Genomic DNA, 24,867 nt, shown 5'->3' with positions numbered 1-24,867 from the left:
CGGGCATTTGCGTATGGACTGTAAATAAAATACGAGTAAAATGGTAAAATAAAGTTTAATAGTTATTTTTCAATCCCTAAAAATTTGATGGCAATCGGATGAAACTCGAATTTTGTGAATCAATTTTGTGTGCGGAAATTTCATCATTGTTCAAGACAAAAGATTTGAGATTTTAAAATAATGATAGCCCTCGAGCTAATGAACAACTTTGCCGAAGACGCCAACTTATTAAATGGTCAGGCTCATGAGATATTTGGAAAACAAATATTTCATGCACACTAGCGCTGCCCGGTGGCAAAACTTTGAATCAAATGCCTCCAATAATGATAATCCTTGAGCTACTGAACGACTTTGCCGAAGACGACAGCTTTCTAAGTAGTCAGGTTCCTGAGATACCCGCAAAATAGTTTCGTGCGCACTAACGCCGCCTAGTGGCAACATTTTTGAATTTCTTTTCTCAAATAATGATAGCCTTTGAGCTACTGAACAAGTTTTCCGAAGACGGCATCTCTCTAAGTTGTCAGGAGCTTTTATTTTTCTTTCTTTATTAACGAAATTTTTAACCCAAGGCTTGTTCATCTCAACACGAACGACTTTACTTCCCTTCTGAAGGGAATCGTCACTGAAATTTTTAGTGACTATCTCGGAGATGGGATTCGATCCCAGGTCCTCGGCATGAGAGGCGTGTGTTCTAACCACTACACCAGTTCTGTCCCCGATCCTAAGAATCCTAAGATATTCGCAAAACAAAAATTTCGTGCTCAATAGCGCTGGCTGGTGGCAAAATCTCGAATTTCTTGGCTCAAATAATGATAGTTCTTGGGCTATTGAACAACTTTGTCGAAGGCGCAATCTTTCTAAGTGGTCAGGCTCCTGAGTTATTTGTAGAACTAAACTTGCATGCACATCTGGTGGTGGAATTCCGAAACTGAATAATCACCGTATGGCAGCCATGGATCCGAAACTTCACTCCTCACAAAAATACGGGCGATAGGAAAATGTGTTTTGACATGGTCTGCAACCTAAGCCTTAATTTTAACGACCAATCCATTATATTTCAATCGAACTCACTTAAAATTTACACAATTATGTTATATTCAAGCATTTTAAATTCAAAATTGAACGTAAATTCATTTAAGTTTACATGATGCTGTAACAACGCACGAATCTTATTTATTTTCACAGTAGACTTAAGTTAACAATACATACATTGAAATTTAAATATTTTTTTCTGTGTACGGTGGTAGGTCATTTGCCATAAAGCTGTTTGGCATAAAGTCGTTTTAGCATAATTGTCGTTGGTATAATGGCCGTTTGGCATAATAGTTGTTTGGCATAATGAGTCTGGAACAGAGAATTTCTCAATTTTTCGTTTTTACGTTTCTATTGAATCTTTCCGATGACATCAGGCTTGTTTTGGAGTCAATTGATACAAAATGACACTTTATTCCACAATCATTCGCTCTTGAGTAAATTTAAGCATATTAGGAAAATTATTGCCAATAGTATTTTACTATTTATCCAGAAATTACCCTTCTTTCGAATATTAATTCTTGTTTTGAGTTTCGCTATTGGAACAAATTTTTGCACTTAAGATTTTGATATATTTAGCACAAATTTGCCCTTCTTTTAATTGTTCTATTTTTTTTTCTAAATATGATGTAATCATCGTTACCGTACGGTAACCTTTTTATTAAAGTAGATGTGGGACTGTAGGGTAATAGAAGATGTAAAGCAAGTTAACCTGCAAATAGAACGGTGCGGGCGGCTGGCTAACGCTCCAAACGCTGCTTGACGAACGGGTGGTTGCGTAATAGTGGTTGCACCACAAAACCGATAGGGGAAAACGCAGCATCAACACGGAGAAAATGTATGTGTTGGGGCTCCTAAGATGCGATAAAGCTGTGAGACGGCAGTGGAGAGAAAACTCCTACACGAGAAAGACGTCCGATTTAGAGAAGGATTACCGATTTAACCCGTGGCAAGTGATAGCAGCCCGTGGTCGCCAAGTTAGTGGGTGAAACTTTTGTCGACTGCATTATATCTGAGTCGTCAACCAGTAAGCCGAACAAAAATCGGAGTTGGTACCCCATGCACCTTAACCAGGCATATCGCCTGGTGACATCCTGGGAGCACGGTGCTCTAACCCCAGCAGCGGAGTGCTACCGTAGACGCCGCCCAGCACCGAAGGTTATCAATAAATAGAAATAAGTGAGAATTCATTCAAATTCTGTAGGACTCCCACATCCGAAGTTCTCTCCTACTGAACACGACCTGGGACCCGGGAGACAGAAGACGGCCTTTGGTGCCCACCCCGAAAGCGGCCGTTGGCTCAAGACCAGCTCTTCGGTGCATAGGCCAGTCCTCTTCAGGGACTGAGCATTTCTCCCGGGGTCAACTCGTTTGACCATCGTTATACACGCTGTGAACTAGACTATCGAAATGCATACATTTTGCCATATGCAAGGTGGAACAATTATAATTATTGCAATACGAACGCTATATGTATCGCTTTAGCATCGTCTCACATCAAGGCGTCGATAGGGGCGTGGTGTACGCATGGGCCTAACGATCGCAAGGTACTAGGTTCGATTCCAGGTTTCCGCGAGAACATTTTTTGTTTTCAAAGTTTGGTTTCGTAAGGCAACCTTTATTGTGGCGAATTTTCTTAAGTTGTTCCTATGTATTTCGATAGTCCATTTGCCTGAGTGGAGGTATGGAAACTGTTGATTTAAAATTAAAATAAATTTCTCCTTCTCTTATGCATAGGCTGTTTTTTGGAGCTATATTTTTTAAATATATTTTTTTCCAACTGACAAAAGGGCGGCAATCAATAACATTGATCTGCTCAAACTACACTGCGGAACACGTTTTTGTCTCAAGTATCAAAATACCGCTATTTACTAAATTAAGTCCATTGCCGTTTCAGAAATATCATGGCACGTCTAGTTTTCGAGATATTGACTGCTGAAAATTCAAAATTTGACTGTTTCAGCCAACTTGCATGCAAGTTTACCAGCTTGTTCGCCAATTTATTTGCCTAATTTGTCACAGAACTCAAACTTCATGTATAAAACAATTATTATCATGAAAGTTCATAATATTTTCGATAATAAAATGTTATTTTTTGGTGGCTTAGAAATGTATTCTATTTTGCCGTATAAGAGAAACGAAGAATTTTATATGAAGACTGCAAGCATGTTGAAAAAAATCGATTTAAACTAAATTCAATCGAGAAATTTCAACAAAATTGTATCTGAATTGAAAGTTTAAGTCCTATTTAGCATGTTTGGAAGATTATATCAAAAAAAGTTTGATAAATTGTACTTAAAATTTTATGTAAACATCAACAAAACCAGTGTATTATGTAACTTTGGCGACCTGTAGCTAAAAATTGTGACGTGCTGGAACATTTCTGAGAACGGTGTCAGATTCAGCGACCCAAATTCTACTAGAGACACTTAGTTTGATCCTTGAGACACGCAAAAATGTCATTTTTGTTACGCAGTGTTATCAGCGAAAAGAGAAATCGATTACGGCAGTTACTTTGATGGGTTGTGCTACTTTTCCCCGGGGGTTGTGCTACTTTTCCCCGAATGTCGTTTCCCCGAACACCAGTTCCCCGAATATCCCGTTTCTCCGACTAGCCCACTTCCTCGAAAAGTTTTTAGCACTCATAATTGTCGTAGCGTTATACATTTCAGGGTGGTGAACGAACTGACCATCAAAAATACACCCTTCTTTATTTAATTGGCGGTCTTTCGAGTTTCACCGTCATCAGCATTTTTGCCAACATGTGTATAGCCGAGAATGACAGAGTACTTCCTTCTTTGACTGTTTATCGTTCTTTCTCGTCACCGCTTTTCGGGGAAACCAGTCATTCGGGGAAATGGCATTCGAGGAAAAGTAGTACAATTACATCGATGGTTTTGAACGCACTTTTCGTTTTATTATGCCGCAATAATGTTTGGCGTCCATTCTTCTATTGGTTTAACCCCTCATTTTTTACCTCCAAAAAAATATTCAAATCGCGATAACTTTTTTGTTTCTCAATATTTTTGCACCATTGTTTCACAAGATCTCGAAAAACTCTTTTAGTTTAAGAACTTGTGTCGAAATTAATTATTGGTGATCTGGTTTTGAAGATATTCCGATGTTCATTGGGGGACCGACATTTTCCATATAAAATATCTTTGGCGACCATTTTGTTTTTGATGAATTTATCAAAAGAATAAAATGTGTACTAAACAATACCAGATAATAAGGAGCTACCCTGAAAAAAACATACAAATCGGTTCAGTATTCTTGGAGGAATCTGGAAATTACTATATGAGGTTTTTTAGAGTTCTCAAGATTTTTATTTGCCCAGGGTGGTACCAGAAACATAAATGCTCATTACTCAAAGACGGCTCAACCAAATTGCTTCATTTTTTCACAACATACTCTCTTTAATGTATTGTTCCGAAGAGTGAGTATCACAATACGATGAAAAATTTGTAGCCTGAGATATTCACGTGGGTTATGGCTACGCGTCGGTCCCCCAAGGAATTTCAGAATATCTCAGGATCCAGTTGACCAACGATCAAAATCGACACAAATTCTAAGACTAGACGAGTTTTTTGAGAACTTGTGAAAAAAATGTAGTGCAAAATATCGAGAAACATAAAAGTTATCGGGGTTTGAATATTTTTATTATGGTAAAAAATAAAGCTGCCGGTAGAGGGGTTAAAATAGGCTGTTCTCTATATTCATACAGTATCCAATTTTACTATTTAGTAAAGAAAAATGTTAACCATTTTTATATTTTGCTGTTTTATCAATTCTTGCCAGATGTGTTGTTAGAATGATAATTACTTCAGAACCTGCCAATATTCAACACATACTTTTTTTGGGGCAATCTCGTGACTCGTGAAAAAATATTATTTCAATCACAAATTTTCCCTTCTCTCGATAATAGACGGTGTTTTTGTTGTACACTTCCAAAATAAGAATTTATATTGAACCGTTGAAAAGTTTTGCTACAAATATTTTCTTTTAAAGATGTGTTCATTTGAGCTATGCTGTGAACAGAGCCTTAAACATTTTAAACGAAAAATAATCTGCTTTCGTATATAGGCCTTTTTTTGCATTAAGCCGCATTGATAGATCTTTAATTTAGAGCTTTTGATATTTTGCAAAATCCATTCTTTTATCATGTAACTTTCATCGAGTGTTACGTACAAACAGACAGACAGAGCTTGATCTGCGACGAAATATTATATGATTCCCTTGATGAATAACTGCGAACTTTCTTTGTCAATTTGCTCAACAAGCTCAAAGATACACTATGTTCTGAGATGTGGAGACCCGTCACGAGTTTTATTTAGTTATGCTCTCTATTTTTATATTGTCAAAATTTTAATATTTCGCCACTGATACCATCACAAGGACTTTGTCCATGTGAGGTTGGGAAAAAGTGTCATTCTGCTTTAATTATAAAATCATTTTCATGGTTGCATACATTTTTGAAATTTGATATTAGGCGAATGGCTAGAGATGTTAGTATTAGAAAGTCAGCAGAAATTAATAACGCCAAACAATTTTTCGACTGGGCTGTGTCGCAAAAGGTGAAAGACCAATTTAAAAAGATTGGGAATTTATCTTTGCAACTGAAAATTACTATTCAGAGGCTGAAAAATTTCTTCAGGAAAGATTTTCTAACCTTGTTCCAATTCCTGGAACAAAAAATATCATTCATTTATACCAAAAGACGAACGAAGCATTTTTGATAGTGAATTCTCAGATGCACATGAAAACCATTGTTTTTAACAATACAACGAAACGGAAATCTTCTGGTGTAAGCAACCAAAGACAATCTTCCCGGTTGAAAAAATAGATAGTATTAAGATGAAAATGTAAGTTATATACTGAATAATTGAATAAATAATTTAACCTTTCAGTCGTCGCGTGGTAGACCACCGTCAGGACCACCACGCTGCTATTGTGATCAAAAAGCGAGGTTTTTTTCACCAGTGTTGTACAAAATACAACAGCGCGACGACTGAAGTGTTAAATAATTATAATAATAATAAAAAATATATATAATAATCTTCAGCTCTGTCGTCCTGCTTAGTCGCGCTTAGTCGACGCCTAAGAAGCTATTCTCAGAGATTTTCTGAACGCCTTGTAGGATATCAATTAAAAATATAAGCTATATCGTAGACCTGAAGTAATTTGACTTTGTTTCATGTAGACAAGTGCAACTTAACGCCCAGTATGACACCAAAGTTGTCTAGCTGTATCAACGCCCTGGAGTAATTTAACCTTGTCTCAAATGGATCAGCTGCATCTTAACGCCATGTAGGACATCATTTAATAATTCCGAGCTGTATAAACGCCCTGAAGTAATTTGACCTAATCGTATGGAGATCAGGTGCATCTTAACGCCCTGTAATACATCGATTATAAATTACAAGTTGTATCAACGCCCTGAAATAATTTGACCTTATTCCATCTTAACGCTCTCTATGACATCAACCTTCAAACTCTATCAACGCTCTGGAGCAATTTGATTTTATTCTACAGAAAAAAAAAAATGCTAGATCTAGAGCCCCGTATAGAACTGCATCAACACCCAGGAATGTTTTGTCTTTTTTCCATGTAGATCATCTATTGAAAATTCCAAGCTTTTTCAACGCCCTAAGGTAATTAGGATTTATTCCACTTAGATCAGAGGCATCTTAACGCCCTGTATGACATCAATCAATCAATCAAAACGTGCTTGAATAATTTGATTTTATTCCACTCATACTTTCGCGAAATCTGTAGCATGTTTACGCCCTTAAAAAAAATAATAATCGAAATTCCCACTTGTAGCAATGCCTTGGAGTATTTGACATTGTCCTATGTATATCAGGGGCAACTCAATGCCCTGTAGGACATAAATTGGAAATTCCACGCTTTATCGACGCCGTAGAGTAATTTGGCATTATTCCACGTAGATCAGGATGCATCTTAACGCTTTGTATGACATCAATCGATCCAACTGTATGATCGCCCTGGAGCAATTTGACTTTATTCCACATAACACTCTGACGAAAATCAATCGAAATTTCCATGATGTATGAAGGCCCTTTCCTTAAAGATCAAGTGTACCAATTCCATGATGAATCAACGCCCTGGAGTAGTTTGACATTATTTCACGTAGATCAGATGAGTTTTTACCCCCTCCGGAGTAATTGGACTTTATTCCAGTAATTTGACGTTATTGTATGTGGATAAGATGCATTTTAACGCCCTGTATACCATCAATCGAAATGGTCAAGCTGTACCAACGTCCTGGAGTAATTTGAACTTGTCTCAAATAGATCAGCTGCATCTCAACGCCCAGTAGAACATATTTTAATAATTGATAACTGTATAAACGCCCTGGAGTAATTTGTCCTCAAACTTTGTCGATGAGGTGTATCTTAATGCCCTGTAGGATATCAATTGTAAATTACAATTCGCATCAACGCCCTAGAATAATTTGACTTTATTCCACATTGATATTTGAGAGATCAGGAGAATCTTAACACCCTGTAAAAAATCAATCGACATGTCCGTTCTGTATCAACACACTTGAGTATTTTGATCTTGAGTCATGTAGATTGGCTTCAACGCCTTGTTTGACATCATTTGCAAATTCTAAGTGGTATCTACGCTATGAAAAAATATCTTATCCTATGTGGATGAGGTGCATCTTGATGCCCTGAATTAATTAAAAAATCCATGCTGTATAGAAGCCCTGGAGTAATTTGACTTTAGATTAGGAACATCTTTTCGCTCTAAAAAGCATAAATTGCAAATTCCAAGCTTAAATAACGCATTAGAGTAATTTAATCTTTTCCTACATAAGAAAATCAGGTGCATCTTAGCGCCCTGTATCAATCGCAAACACCAAGCTGTATTAAGACCCTGGACTAATTTTACATTATCCTACGTAGATAAGCTGCATCACAACGCCCTCTAAGACATCATTCGAAATTTTAAATCCATATCGGCGTTCTGGATTAATTTGATCATATCTCATTTAGGTCAGCCCAATAGGACAACAATTGAAAATTCCAAGCTGTACCTATCAACACCCCGGATTTATCGAAAATTCAAAGCTTTATCGACGCCCTGCACTAATTTGACCATAGCCCACATTGATCAGGGCACCTTCTAGGTCATCAATCGAAATTATTAACCTTTACGAATACCCTGGAATAATCAGGAACATCTTAACGCCCATTAGAAAATCAATCGAAATTTCCGAGCTGTACGACCCCTTGCCACCAATAAATCTTTAAGTCTTGGTATCTTTTTGGTATACAAATCATCTTTTAGGTATGGCAAGCAATATTATGTTGAAATTGTGGCAGTCTGGTCTGTTTCTTATATTGTTTCTAATCTAATCTAATCTAATCTAATCTAATCTATCCTAATCAAAGTGGGCATGTTGGATAGACAGCCATGACATGGATAGAGTTTGGTGTTGAAGACAATTGCTTCATATATTATTCACGTTCAAACACAATCAACCATTGGAGGATATCGTTAGTACCCCGATTTTTGTCTTACTTCGCTAGAATAGACCACAACTGGAGGAGATGCGTTTTGGTTAACTCATATTGGTGGACACCTCATACGCTAGCTCATTTATTGATAAGTTTCAGCTATTTCTTCACGTATCTTTGTTCTCATTCTTTGATTAATTTAGGTGGGTTATGACTACGCGTTGGTCCACCAATGAATTTCGGAATATCTCAGGAACAAGGAAAACAATTAACATATTCTTAATATGGAAGAGATTTTTGAGAACTTGTAAAGCAATATGCAAAAATATCGATAAACAAAAAAGTTTTCGTAATTTGAACAAATGTTTGTGGTAAAAAAAGGTTCTGTAGATAGTAATTCAATTTAAAATGAATTCAATTTCAAAAAAAAAAATCCTCACATGAACACCACGTTTAGAATCAAAAATCAGTCAGTTAAAATACTTAAGTCATTATGAAGTCATGAAAACTCAAAAGGGATGTTGTCATGATACTTGAATTAAAAACATGTTAAGAGATGTTACCTAATCCACTATTACTTTACCAATATTTCCTTTGTCATTTAGTAAAATGACAGATGTTGGGAGAATTGTGCATACGCACCCGTGCAAGAATTTGGGTTCACCTTCTGAAAACCATACAAAAGTGTTTTATCCATAACTCTATGATTACACGTTTAATTGAAAAGTCTCTACGACGCATACGTAATAGTAATCTTATGTAGTTTTCAGAGTTACATAAGATTAGATTATATTCAGATAACCGCACGGCCAATCAATCAATCGAATCACAACGTGTATAGTTCCATGTTACTTACTGAACTTTTTACCAATACCATTAGATAATTTATACTAAATTCAATTCACCAGAAAATTAAAATTATTCTTCAGAATTTGATCACTTTTTATATAATATTGATATGTAAGGAAGACGTATATCAGTACAATATGTGGGAAATTTACAGACCAATTTTTTTTAATTGAACCATGTTTAAGGCCTTTCAAGCGCTTGGCCCTGTTATGGTTTATTTCCGTTGGAGCCTATAGATTATATATTCATATTAAAATGTTTTGGAAAAGATGAAGAGGTTTTGTGCCTCTTTGAGAAAGATTTCTATAGAAATCACTCAAAGGGGGTTTTCCCTCTTCCAAATTTTTGTTAAACAAATAGATAAATAAAAATAATAATAGTAATAATAATTATAATTATAATCATATATAAGCCCATGTACTTGATCTCTTCGTTTCACATATTAACTGAAATAGAACACAATCTAGACACTTGAAAATTCATATTTTCTAATGAGACGCCCTCATTAATGCCTGGGAGTAGAAACGCCCTATGGGCTATAGCAACGCCCCCCTCTAAAGGCCACGACTAAGGAGCTCAAATTTTACGACGACAGGGCTGATAATCTTATTTGTTCCATAGAAAAGAAAAAATCCCTTTTCAATGTAATGAAAAATTGAGGCAGAAACAGGTTTCTTAAGTTTTTCTTAGCGGTGTTATTTTTCATGAAAAATATCATCCATTCCGACTTATACTTCTTTAAAACCAATCCCATATCATTTTTTCAGATGTTTTAGAAAATTTTCAATTGCTTTGATAAAAAATCTTTGTTTTTCCGATGCTTCGATTGAAATATGGGTTTTCAAATTAAAGGCTTATATGGTCATTTTCCACAAAATTGGCCATAACTCAAAAACGAAAAAAAAAATACATTTCAAAAATTTCAGCGATTAAAGCTTATGAAATTACCGTCTCAAAAATATTTTTTGAAAATTTTCCACGGGTTGGAGCATCGTTTTTCCGGCTTTTCTTTACGAATTTTCTCAACGGTGGAAAATTTTTTTCCAGGTAATATTTTTTTTTTATTCCTGAGAAAATTTGCTTTCATTTTCATGAAAAAACTTTGTTTCTTCGATGCTTCTTTCTTAAGTTCTTAAGTTATGATTTTTCAAAGAAAAGGCTCAAAATGGCACATATGTACATTTTTTACAAAATTGGCCATAACTCAAAAACGAAAAAAAAAAATACATTTCAAAAATTTCAGCGATTAAGGCTTATGAAATTATCTTCTCAAAATTATTTTTTTGAAAAATTTTCCACGACTTGGAGCATAGTTTTTCCGGCTTTTCTCAACGGTGGAAAATTTTTTCCAGTTGATATTTTTTTTTATTCCTGAGAAAATTTGCTTCATTTTTATAAAAAAAAACTTTGTTTCTACGATTCTTCGTTCTTGAGTTATGATTTTTCAAAGTAAGTAGTGTCAAAGGAAAACAAAAAAATTCCAACTGAGTTTTCCGGGAAAATATGCGATCCTGCATTTTTCTCAATTTTTTTTTATTCATATATTGATGAGCCCTGCCTGTGGAAAAAGTTTCATGAAAATCTGAGACCCTTCGACCCACTTTGTAGGGAAATAAAAAAATAAATCTTAATAAAATTAAAGCCAATCTAACTTCATAAGAAATAGTTTGTGCAACAGCCCGTAACCCCTCTAATAAAGCATCCCCGAAAGCCTAACAATCCCGAGATTCAACGAAAAAAAAAGTGTTAAGAAACAAGGCGTCTATACGAAATTATTAAGAGTAGCCTTTCGTTATAAGAAAGGAAAGTTCTGATTGAATATTATTAGCTTAATAAGAATAACTAACCCTTTTACTCAAAAGAAAAGAAGGGAACATTCTATAAACGTCCATACGCAAAAAAAAATACATGTACTGAGCATCCATAGTCGGTGAATGATCCGTTTTTGTTTTTGAGTAATCATACTCGCGGGAATAATTATTTGTATCGTAAAAACTTTAAATCGGTTTGTTTTACTAACACTAGCTGATCGAGTTGTACTGTTTACATAAATATTTACGCTTTTTCGAGTCAAACTGGCAAACAATTTTGGCTTCAAACCTACTAATATTTTATGAAGTTTTTGTCATCTTCAAATCATACGCATGTTTTCTAGATGCATGCATTTTAGATATATGAATCTCTAGTAAATATTACTTCTTCTTCTTTCTGGCGTAACGTCCCAACTGGGACAAAGCCTGCTTCTCAGCTTAGTGTTCTTATGAGCACTTCCACAGTTATTAACTGAGAGCTTTCTTTGCCGATTGACCATTTTTGCATGTGTATATCGTGTGGCAGGTACGAAGATACTTTATGCCCTGGGAATCGAGAAAATTTCCTTTACGTAAAGTCCCTCGACCAGCGGGAATCGAACCCACGACCCTCAGCATGGTCATGCTGAATAGAATATATTACTTCTATGAATGCTAATTATTCATCGGAAATTTGGTATTCTCATCCTAATTGATAAAATAATATTTTCATCCATAGGTTTCAAGAGACAGCTTAGCAGAAACACGCAATGTTCTGCCCTTAAAATTTATGCTGAAAAATAATCTTATACAATTGGAATATCTTCTGACCACGAATTCCTTGTTCTCTTAAAATATGTGACAATTGTGTAGATATTACGCAATCAATTAGTATGATGTTGCGTTGCAAAAGACTAGCTTATGTGCTCAAGAAAAGATAATTTCAAATGGGCACGTAACTAGCTATAAGATACTTCAATTATTACAGCATAGCTCGAAAGAGCAGCCTATGTTTGACTGGAGGAAATATTCCAGATGAAAATATTAGTTCAATTCAAATAACCATTTTACATAATAATACGATTCAATGCGCTTCTGAAAGTATATTCCATCAATCTACTATGCGCCTCCATCATTCCGCCTCGCAAATCTCACTCATGTAGATAAACTTTCCCACCCAACCACCCACCTGCTAGTGCATTAGGTCGAAAGCGGTGACTCTCAACGCAGAAGGGCCTTTGCATGACGTCCCAGAGAGAGCACCCGCTCCTCGCGAGATTTGAGCAACCATCGGCAGAACACATTTCGCCCGGCGCGCGGTCGTTTACCACCGGAGGAGCTCACTCGGCTCTCCCAAAAGAGCTGACCGTCCGAAACGTGCGCGCTCTCCGATCTCCCGCCGAGGCGCACCCGATAGCTTTGCCACTGGCTGACTGAGGGACGACTGATATCACACTCCGGCTGGTCGTTTCAGTTCGATCGTCGGTGAGCGTCGCGACGGTTTTTCGACATTTCGTGGACGTCGTGTGTCTCATCTTCTTTCCCTTGGTGGCTTTGGTTGGCTTGAATGAGGGGTGGTTTTGGCTCCACGACGACGACGACGACGACATCCACAGCGATTGACTGGTGAGCTCCTAGCTCAGCCCGAGATTGGCGACGCTCTTTGGTCCCAGTTCTATTCGGTCAGCACTCGCAGTCTGTCGCGCAAAACTTCTCTACTAGGGCTCGGTGGACCTTCCGTGTGGTGTGACGGTGTCGCGTGCTATTCAGCTTCCCAGCAAGCAAACGCGGGGACTCCTTGCAGAACGTTCAGGGGGTGGAGAGGTGGCCCTGAGTGTGTTTTCGGTGGGTGGTTTAAGAAGGAGGTGGTTGTGGTGCCGCGTCTCGCGTGTTTTGGGGGGGCTTTTCATATGCTCATTCAAGGGAACGCATAGTGTTGTGCCAACATACAGATCTTGACGAAAATTGGGTGTTTGCGGGAAGGGATAAAGGAACTTCCGGTTGTTCTTATTTTTTCGGGATAGTGTTTCGCAGAAGAGTGTTAGGGCAATTGCGAAGACGAAGCGTTTGGGGTTGCTGTCATCGATTTACGGCACTACGAAGAAATTAGCTGTATTTTGTGTGGTGATTGATAAAAGCAGAGGTTGCAAGGTGATTGGAGAGAAGAGGCTCCACTAGGAGGAGCGAAGAAGCATGCTGTGAAGTAAGTGTACATGGGGTAGGGAAATTAGCAGGTGCTAGAGATTGGAGAATATCCTTAAGCTTGACTAAAATTAAATAAGCACTTATATATTGTAACAATGTGGAAGATTGTTAGATTTCTAAGAATTTCGCCTCGGTGCCGAGTGGGTGCTTGATGCGCTTCGAGAGTGTGCTGATACCGTGTGGTGCATCCAATCTCCAGACGAAGCGCAATGTGTTGACGAAGGGCCTGGAAGAAAATTTTTACTCTTCAACGAGCTTTCTCCGTGCTCAAGTTCGCGTAGGGAAACGAACGCGCGTAAGCTGCAGCCAAGTGTGGGGTTTTTTAATTGAAAGTCAGGCCAAGCGACTCGAGGATTCATTTCCTTGTGCACCCTTTTCTTACCGGGGTCTATTGTGCCCGAAACGTGTCGCGCCGGAAGCCAGATGGTGTGAAGAAAGATGCTAATCGGAAGGAGCTTGACACCGTCAGATGCTACGACTTGAGTAAGGCCGGAAAGTACCTCGAGTTTGAACGGAGGCCTTTGGGCCTTTGTCCGCGTCTAGATTCCTTAGAAGTGCGGTGCAAATTCTGTGAAGGACGCTCGTAAGCAGCAGATACGTGTATGTATGTGTCGAAACGAAAGTGAGAAAACGTTACACCTTCAAGGAGAGCCAAATCCGTGTGAAGGTCGTTCCTAAATATGTTGGTGATTGTCGTGCGACACACCGTACAGAGCAGCAAGGAAAATCAGAAGAAGAATTCTACTGCGGCTAACCACCGCATGAATGGAGCGATAAAGTACGAACATTACTGAGTGAATTACTGAATGGGGCAGTGGAAGCCCGAAACGAGACCCAAACAGGCCTTAGTTGGGTAAAAACGTAAAAATCTCGGTTTATTTGGAGGTGAAATTTCCCTTGCGGATTGCAAAGTTTATGCTGAGGGCGTACTGCGGAAGGCTGTTGTGGTATTTGGATGTTTTTTACTGAACTGAAAACACAACAACTTAACGAACACACAACTGGAGAGGAGGAACCCTTTTAAGGACATCGAGACACCGGTGGAATTGCCAAACAAGTTAGTATTTATGTCTTGTTTCATTGTATGCTGTAGTTGTTATGAAGATACTCTTTTTTGTAATATCAATGGTGCCCTTTTAATTTACTTGTTTAATGGCTGTTGAGAATGTCACTCTGTCAAGTTAGTAGACACACCTTGATAGAGGGTATTTATATAAGACTCGTACAGGATTTGAAAAAAAAAGTTTCGAAAGAAAGCTTCTCCGCAATTACCAGATTTAAAACTAGCATACCTGTCTAGTAAAATATCTTTTTTATCTAGTTCATTTATTTGAGGTCCAATCGCGTTTAACGCTCTACGGAGCCGAAACTCATTTTTTGTACTATTCACAATTTATTTACTGTTCAATACCAAAATTAGTACGGGATGGAGCCAGGGTGCTCGTGGCAACTCGAGGTTAGTGGTCACAATTTTTAAAGGAAGGACATGGTAGGGATTGGGATCAGGGTTCTCTGCTGCTCATCCAGGAGGTATATTGTGGTAGCTCGATTAACGTATCATGGCGTTGGTACCAAATTATTGCCTGTATTCGTCTGCCGGATGGCCAGGATCCTCAATCCAACACAAAGGGGACAAAACACAAAAAAACCGGAGAAGAGAACACAAGAGAATTTAGAGGTTAGTCCTGTGCAGATGTGCATCTAGCGAATAATGGTTTGACATAAGTCTTGACATCACGCGAATGAAATCTCGACTTACGTCCAAACCTTTCCACCTGGCTCGCAAGGAAACTAGGAATTATGGAATGTAATCACCGTCCCAGTTGGCCATTTAGCCAATCGCTTTGCCAACCGTGAAGAGAACTTTGACGTACTAAATGAAAAAAATCATCGTGTGAAATGCGTCTATCATAAATCTCACCTTCCTTCTCATTTCCATAAATTAAGCAATGTGAGGGGACCCATACAAAGGTTATCTTATATGATCTTTCGACCAGTGCACACATCTGCTCTCTTATTTTTGTACAAAAAGGAAGATGCATGCTTAACAGGTTTCATCGACCCAAGTGCCTCAATAGAACTGATACTATCCGAGAAGATGAAGAAGTGATCTGCGAGCATGTTTGAGATCATCCCCAAAGCGAAGTTGATTGCAAGGTTCCTGAAGTTTTCGGAAGAGTTTTCATTGAAGACACCGAAGCCAGTGGATCCATTGATACGAGACCCGTCAGTGAAATATCTCCTGTAGGAATCGACATTCCGGTACGTTGCGTTCAAAATACGTGGAATCGTTACACATCGAAGTTGATCTGGAATTCCATGAATAGCTTGTTTCATGGTCAGATCGTATTCAACAGAGGAACTGTCATTGGTGAAGCGTACACGAGGAGGGTTATAACACGGAAGGCTAATGTCAGATGACATATAGTAGAGATAAACACTCATGAATTTCGACTGAGTAGTCAGTTTAAACAATTCTTCCAAGTTTTCTCATGACGAGTGTATTGTTCACTCCACAGTTAATAAGTATTCTTAGCGAGAGCTCCCAGAATCGGTTTTGTAGCGGTAAACCCCTGCCAGAACTTCTAGGCTCGCATTATGTGACGAGTGCATACACCCTAAGGCGATACGCAAACATTGATATTGAATTCGTTCCAATTTAATCAGGTGGCAGTTTGCTGATAGAAAACAGAAAGAACCATACTCTAGAACTGAGAGAATGGTTGTTTTATAGAGTTTTATGAGGTCATCTGGGTGAGCACCCCACTATGTTCCGGTAATTGTTCGTAGAAAATTGATCCTTTGTTGGCATTTTTCCGTTACATACCTACTATGAGTTCGCCAAGTGCCTTTTGAATCAAACCAGATCCCAAGGTATTTTGAAGTCAAAGACTGGTCGATGTCTACTCCCAATAGCTTAAGCTTTAGTTGGGCTGGATTCCGGATTCTGGAAGTTGTCAGTTTACCGAGCGTGAAGTTCATGTGTTTTTCTGACAACAGATTGTACAAGAAATTATTGAATGTTCCAGGAAGTCCACTATTGTGCAAGTTTTCTGACAATATTTCTATGGAAACTGAATAAAAAACGCCCCTAATATCCAAGAAACCCGAAGCCAATTGCTTCTTGTCAGCAAAGGCTAGTTCAATATCTGATGAAAGCAACGCTAGACAATCGGTAAATTGGTATCAAAAGTGACATTAGAACATATTTTTCCAAAAAAAATTAAGAAAGAGATTTCAAGTCTTCGACAAAGTTGTGGAGTATGTAATTAAAAACGGCTTTAGGACAATTCGTCGAATGACATTTGGTCGAATGACATTTGGTCGAATGGACATTTGGTCGAATTAGTTTGGAACATTTATTTTGGTCGAATGACGTCGAATGAAAAAAAAAATGGTTGAAAGCTTATTTTCAAATGGTTTATTGAAAGATCATTTGGTAAAATTGATTATTGTTTTCTAAGTTTTGCAAAGTTGGTAAGAAACGTATTGTTTTGAATGATCTGAATCATTAACCATCGTTGATGAAAAATTTTATGTAGTCTTATTTTTAAATTTCATTGGTCTTTTTATTTGTAAATTGATGTTATGCCAAATTTAAAATTTCGATGAATATTCAAATGAACTTTTAAGGAGAATTTATTATTGTACATTGACCGAAATATTAAGCTCTAGTGAATTTATTATTCTTTGAAAATATCATCATTCTTCAAAAAACTGCTCAACAAGTTATTTTATTACGCAACGATTTGAACATTATGTTTTTATTATGAATTTTTCTCTTCATATGTCATCCTTCTTCGTAATGAACTGCTGATCTTAATCTGATGGAAGCATTTGGAGAGAGTGCTCGGTTTCTTTCTTTGAATTCCGGGTCTTGCAGCTTATGGACGTGGGTAAGATTTTTGAATGCGGAAATCAGAATTTAAATGGCTGAAAAAAAATTTCTTTAAGGAAAACCTTCCTGGCGAAGTGAATGTTATGTGTCGATAACTCTACTTATGTCTAATTGGCTTATTGTGATTTCCAGCTTAACAACGTCCCTCAAGCTAATATATGGCATTGCTTATAGTGTTGGTGAGCTCGGGTGAACAACAGAGTTTTCAGTAGAAGCTTTAAATTACACAGCGTAACAAAAATGACATTTTTGCCTGTCTCAAACCAAATCATGTGTCTCTAGTAGATTTGGGGATGATGAATGTGATGCCGTCCTCAGAAATGTTCCAGCACGTCACAATTTTTAGTGGTCTTATCCATCAAGCATGCAGAATAGGACTTTAACTTCCATTTAAGATATAATTTGGTTGAAATTACACGGTTAATTTCAGATTGAATCGATCAAAAAAATCAAAGTTGACTGATATAGACAAGTTTTGCATTTTCAACTGACAATATCTCAAAAACTAGACGCGCTATGATATGTTTGAAAACGGGAATGGACCTTTAGTTAAGTTAATAGTGGTATTTTGATGCTTAAGACAAAATCGTGTTCCGCAGTGTATTAAAAATTAAAATTATGCTATTTCTATGTGTCTGGAAAGATAAGAGGAGTTGACTGAGGCGACAAAAGTAGGCTTGCTTCCATTTAAGATCAGCTCATCTCGAATCGCAAAACGTGCTTGAACAAAAGAGCAGCATGAATCGACCAAACGTCATTCGACTAAATGTCATTCGACAAAATGTCTTTCGACCAAATGTCATAGATTCATTAAAAACAGCTTTGCCCAAGACTTTATATTCTATTTCTATATATTCGTGGTAATAAGATATGGAGCGTTGCACCAAGAGCACTCTAATAACCGAGGAGTACCTCCCGTGGCTTTTCCGTGGCGCTAAGTTGTTCAAACTAATGAACCAAAATAATTAGTAGGTAAGACACAAGTAATTATAGGTCCCCCAAAGCATCGCAACATGATTTTTTTTCTCAGACTTGACGCTGGAGGATAGTATCCACTGCCTAAAGTAAGTTATAATGAAATTCACGCCAAGTGTCGTCTATCGCCAGTTTGCCTGCATTTTCAAACAGGATCACAACGACTATCGAAAACCGCCAGAAGAAATTCAGAACTAGAAACAACAATTCTTCATTGCCTTTGGCCTCAGGATTTTGACTCTTTCAAACGTAATGCACACCCAGCTATAGATCAATTGTTATTTTAAAAAATATATAATATTACAATAAATAATGGTCGTCAGATGTTGCGATTTAGAGTGTTTCTTCAAATTCAAGTTACCCAGTTTGAAAAAACTTTCACAAATTATGTTAAGCTCCTAGGAGAGATCGGGTTATGGAAAATGTGACGAGTCGTCCAAACGTGTAGTGCATGTAGTGTATATAAAGACTCTCCCTTTGGTCAAAAATGTCTAAATTAATCACATAAAACGCGACGCGAGACGGAATACAACACTTATTGTACTTACAAATAAAAAGGATATTGCAACAGTGCGCATCGTACCTTCGTGCTGTGCGTACACGAATTCTCTCTGCTCTTGGAAGTACTTTAAACAGTATTTTTCAGTGCTAAAATTAAAAACGGTACTTTTCACTGCTACTAAAACAGTACTTTTCAGTATTATTTTCTACTATTGATCCCTTTACGATCCTTGTTTGGACCCGTGCCTACGATTTTTCGTTGGACCCGCTGGCGAAAGCTAGCGGTGGTAATCCTTCTTGGACACCGTCTTGGGTAAAAATTTCTCGAAGGTCACGTCTTTCTCGTTTATTAACTAAACATGGTATCAACAACAATCAAAAGGAAGGGTGAATCTCTGAATTCACTACTTCCTTCCAAAAAAGTGGGATTTAAAACTGTCACTAAACGTGGCAAGAATGGAAGAAAGGACGTTTCTTTGGAATGCGAATTTTCTTCCAAGATTGAAATGAATAATTGTATCGAAATGAGCAATCAGTTCGATGCTCTACACAAATTTTCCGAACACCAAATCGAAGCAGCCTCTAGTCCAGGCTCTTTGATTCAAGTGAGGAAGCAAAGAGTGCCGCCTATCGTGGTCAGTTGTTCCGAATTTGGGGATTTAGGCAGGAGATCTTGAACTCCATTAGGGGAATCAAGGTTTCCTTCCAAATCGCAAAGAGATGCTAGTATTAGAAAGTCAGCAGAAATTAATAACGCCAAACAATTTTTCGACTGGGCTGTGTTGAAAAGGTGAAAGATCAATTTAAAAAAGATTGGGAATTTATCTATGCAACTGAAAATGACTATTCAGAGGCTGAAAAATTTCTTCAGGAAAGATTTTCTAACCTTGTTCCTATTCCTGGAACAAAAATATATCATTCATTTATACCAGAAGACGAACGAAGCATTTTTGCTAGTGAATTCTCACATGCACATGGAAACCAAGAAAATACAGCATGCTTTGTTCTTAATAATACAAAGAATCGAAAATATTGTGGTGTTAGCAACCAAAGACAATCTAACCGGTTGAAAAAATAGATAGTATTAAGTTATATACTGATAAATTGAATAAATAAAATAAAAAAAAAATAATAATAATCTTATTTATTCCATAGAGAAGAAAGAATCCCTTTTCAGTGTAATGTAATAAGCTTATGAAATTACCTTCACAAAAATATATTTTTGAAAGTTTTTCACTAATTGGAACATAGTTTTTCAAACTTTTCTTTACGAATTTTCTCAACGGTGGAAAATTTTGTGGAAAACTGTTTCCAGTTAATATTTTTTTTATTCCTGAGAAAATTTGCTTTCTTTTTCATAAAAAAAACTTTGTTTCTACGATGCGTTATGATTTTTCAAAGAAAAGGCTCACAATGGCACATTTGCACATTTTTTACAAAATTGGCCATAACTCAAAAACGAAAAAAAAGTATATTTCAAACATTTCAATGAAATTATCTTCTCAAAAATAGTTTGTGAAAATTTTCCTCGAGTTGGAGAAAAGTTTTACCGGCTTTTCTTTACGAATTTTCTCAACGGTGGAAAATTTTGTGGAAAACTTTTTCCAGTTCATATTTTTTTAATTCTTGAGAAAATTTGCTTTCATTTTCATAAAAAAAAACTTTGTTTCTACGATGTTTCGTTCTTGAGTTATGATTTTTCAAAGTAAGTAGTGTCAGAGGAAAACAAAAAAAATCCAACTGAGTTTTCCGGGAAAATAAGCGACCCTGAATTTTTCTCATTTTTTTTTATTCATATATTGATGAGCCCTGCCTGTGAAAAAGGTTTCATTAAAATCTGAGACCCTTCGGCCCACTTTGTACGGAAATAAAAAAAAAATCCCCAAATGGAAAAACACTAAGGTTGTTCCAATTTTAAAACCGGACAAAAATTCTGCAGAAGCTTCTAGCTATCGTCCAATCAGTTTGCATTCCTCCATCAGTAAACTTTTTGAAAAGGTCATTTTAAACAGAATGATGGTCCACATCAACGAAAATTCCATTTTTGTCAATGAACAGTTCGGATTCCGCCATGGACATTCGACCACTCATCAACTTTTACGTGTAACAAATTTGATCCGTTCCAACAAATCTGAATGCTATTCTACTGGTTTTGCTCTTCTAGACATAGAAAAAGCATTCGACAGTGTTTTAAAAAACTTTAATCTTTCAACATACATTGTTAGAATAATTCAAAGTTATCTGTCAAATCGTACACTTCAGGTTAATTATCAGAACTCCAGATCTGAAAGACTTCCTGTAAGAGCTGGTGTTCCCCAAGGCAGCATTTTGGGACCAATATTATACAATATTTTCACATCTGACTTACCTGAGTTACCTCAGGGATGTCAAAAATCTTTGTTTGCGGATGACACAGGCCTTTCTGCCAAAGGACGAAGCCTGCGTGTCATCTTTAGTCGATTACAAAAAAGTTTGGATATTTTTTCTTCATACTTGCAAAAAATGGAAGATTTCTCCTAATGCTTCCAAAACTCAACTAATAATATTCCCACATAAACAAAAAGCTCTTTATTTGAAACCTTCAAGTAAACATGTTGTCACGATAAGAGGGGTTCCAATAAATTGGTCAGATGAAGTTAAGTATCTAGGGCTCATGCTAGATAAGAATTTAACTTTCAAGAATCACATTGAGGGCATTCAAGCCAAATGTAATAAATTTGTAAAATGTCTCTATCCCCTTATTAATAGAAAATCAAAACTTTGTCTTAAGAACAAGCTTTTGATATTCAAACAAATTTTCAGGCCAGCCATGGACTAGCTGTTGTAATACCAGGAAGAAAGCTCTGCAGTAGGGTGCGGCTTATTTTTCAAAAGTTCCCAAAACCAAAAATTCGTGTGCTCTACTGAATTCAAATCACATTAAAAGAGAAACCTCCAAATCTGAGCCAAAAATATTAACATTTAGAGGTGGCGCAAGCGCCTTGAAGGTGAATTTTCAAGTTATAAAAAATGACCTTCAGTGAAGCAAACATAACTTTGTTATTTTCCAACTAATTTCAAATCTTTTAGCATCATTATCTACAAAATTAAATTTATGAAAACTCTGTAGAACATCGAATTTGTCTAAAATCAAAACTAGTCATAGTTTAAAATACTTTTATACAAATTTTTACTCATTTTACTGAAAATTTCAACTTAGTTGGGCCATAACTTCTTGAATACTCAATCAATTCCGAATCTTTTTACATGTTTTTGAAGCAAATTTAGTTGTTTTCAAACTGTTCATACAACACATTTCTCCAAAAAATGGTTTTGCTTAAGTTTTTTACCAAAAACTATCCAAAAGCATGAATTTTTAATGAAAAAAATCAAATTTCCTTTGATTATTTAAGCTTTTTCGTCAGAAATTGCATTTTTTCTATAAAACTTAAATTTAGAAAGCATCTATCCTTTATTACGAGTTGAATAGCGCATATATTTTTCAACATATGCAAACATAGTTTGGTTTCAAAATTATTTAAAAATTGTTGCAAACTCCTTCTCAAAGGTTTAACAAATGAGAAAAACCAGTTTCAGCTTTAGAGATAATATTTAACTGGCAACAATTTGAAAAATCTGGCATTTTTCGTTAAAAAATCATGTTTTTGTGCAGTTTTTGCTGAATAACTTGGTCAAGACATATTTTTAGTGAAATGTGTTGTGTGAACAGTTTAAAAACAACTAAAATAGCTCCAAAAACATGTAAAAAGATTTGAAATCGGTTGAGTAATCATGAAGTTATGGTCGAACAAAGTTGATTTTTTTAGTAAAATGAGGAAAAGTTCGGAATAAATTACTTTTAACTAAAACTTTTTTTGACTTTAGACAAATTTGATGTTCTACAAAGTTTTCGTAAATTTAATTTTGAAAGTATTGATGCTAAAAGTTTTAAAATCGCTTGAAAAACAACAAAGTTATGATTACTACACTGAAGGTCACTTTTTATAACTTGAAAATTCACCTTCAAGACGCCTGCGCCACCTCTAAATGTTAATATTTTTGGCTCAGCTTTTGAGGATTCTCTTTCCATGTGATTTGAATTCAGTAAAGCACACGAATTTTTGGTTTTGAAAACTTTTGAATAATAAGCCGCACCCTACTCTGCAGAGAATTTAAAATAAAATTTTGAAAATGATTCTGAGGCTTCCTCCTGGTATAGTACCAATGAGATACATAGAATATCCAATGTTAAAACATTGGAACAAATGTCAAATAAAATAATTAATAATTTCAGGCAAAAATCGTTACAATCTTCTGTTGCCACAATTAACGCGTTATATGTTTAGGTTAAGTATATTCAAAACGTTTTTTTTTCTCTTATAAGCAGGTGAAATCAACTCACCTGTAAACAATCTGAACTTCTACGGCAAATGAAATGTAATAGGTTGTTTACAAAATGTTTATAAAATCTTAGATTTGTTTTTCCAAATAAGGATGATAGTGTTGTCAAATAACGCAGAACACCTAGATATAAGAAATGAATGTAATTTTTGGAATGATACTAATAAAGAAATTGAAAAAAAAAGAATATTGCATTTTTATAGATATGCTGAAAATGTTCATTTGTTTGTTGAAAATGATGCTGTACTTCTGCTCTTCTCAATTTTTTTTTTTAAATTTTGGATTTATAGGGCATGACACTAAGCCTTATTCCGTATAATCGGATAAGCTAACAAGTCACCAATGAATAGATTTTCTCGGGTGAATGACATTTTAGTTTTCAAGGTATTCTCGAAGGTTTTGAGCATTCGTTTTATTTTTATTCAAGTATACTTCTTAATCATTGCCGCACTGTTGTTTGCATGAAGCTTTATTACCATCCATGAGGGTTAGAGGAATTAGAATGGGTAAAACACAATTTTAAATATTTGAATTTTTGATGTGCAATCTGAATGGTATAGGGTACCAAAATCTCCAAATTTTTTCAATGTCTCAACGAAAACGTTCAGCATTTGGGCTTAAATGATGTAGGTGACTAGAAGGTCAGAATATATACTGTAAGCGAGAATAAAAAAAACGCTCAAAAATCAACTAAATAACGTTTAAAGTGTACACATTTCTTATAGGGAGCCGGATCCTATTCCTGGCACTCTTGAATCTCTTTTGCAGTGGGGTTTTTTGAAAGCTACAGAGCTCATATTTGGCCACAACATGCGTCGTACTAATGTACTTCTTATTGCAAAGTTTCAGACAATTCGACCGAAAAAAACCCCCCATGCCAAAGTGAATCATGGAAGTGCCCAAAAGGTTCTGCACCCTACCTAGACTTATTAAATTAATAACTTTAGATGAAAATCGTTGCAATCTTCGAATGCCATGATAAATGCGTAATATATTCTGATTTAAATTATTTATAAGGTAATTTCTTTTCTAAGGGAAACTTCACAAATTCCATTAAAATCAATGAAGATGACGAAATATGTATATGAACCCAGAACAAAGATTAACCTGGTTCATGTTTGCACGTTGCATTATTGTCAATCACGAACGCACTATACCTACCTTGTCATGTTTAATTTTTCGATTGAAAATAACCCCAAAATAGTAAAGCTCCCGCTATACAATGTCAAGGCTAGTGAGAACTTGAACCGTCACCCTGCTCATCATGGCACATTAATGCAATGAAATGTTCTCCATTCAGACCTACCGATCAATATGTTACCACACCGTCAACATACACCGAATTCCCACACGATTCGTAACCTGTGCCACCAATCCGAATCACAGTTGTCACGGAATAAAAAAAATAAACAAATATTAACATCAACCGCCAGCGAACCGCACCTAAGTGAAATACCGATTTCATTCGGTTCCGTGTTTGATTGTTTATTTACCATCCATTCCGAACGAACCGGTGCTGGAGCCAAAGGTGGCCAATAAAATATTGACAATAAGACACCTGCCCTTCTCGCTATCATTTCGGATAGTTGACGATGGATGACACAACGATGCGGGTGAGGAAGGGCCCTTTTCGATTTGTTGGCTGCCGAAGATAGTGTGACTGAGCTGGTGAAAAGTTTCCACTTGGTTCGGTTCAAGCTATCTAGGGCACTGGAACATATCTGTATAAACTATGATACACACTTAGAAT

At 36.5% G+C, this 24,867-nt stretch overlaps 1 protein-coding gene across 1 annotated transcript in view; it reads left to right on the top strand.

Moving 5' to 3' along the window:
• Positions 1-12,653: 12,653 nt before the first annotated feature.
• LOC5567283 (octopamine receptor beta-2R) overlaps positions 12,654-24,867 on the top strand; it is a 410,493-nt gene continuing 398,279 nt past the window's right edge. Inside the window, exon 1 of the mRNA XM_021837650.1 lies at positions 12,654-13,361. The gene's annotated coding sequence lies outside the window, so the exon portion shown is untranslated. The remainder of the gene's footprint in view (positions 13,362-24,867) is intronic.

Source organism: Aedes aegypti, chromosome 1, assembly GCF_002204515.2.
Source record: "Aedes aegypti strain LVP_AGWG chromosome 1, AaegL5.0 Primary Assembly, whole genome shotgun sequence".
NCBI lineage: Eukaryota > Metazoa > Arthropoda > Insecta > Diptera > Culicidae > Aedes > Aedes aegypti.
This window is presented reverse-complemented; position numbering and strand designations above follow the sequence as displayed.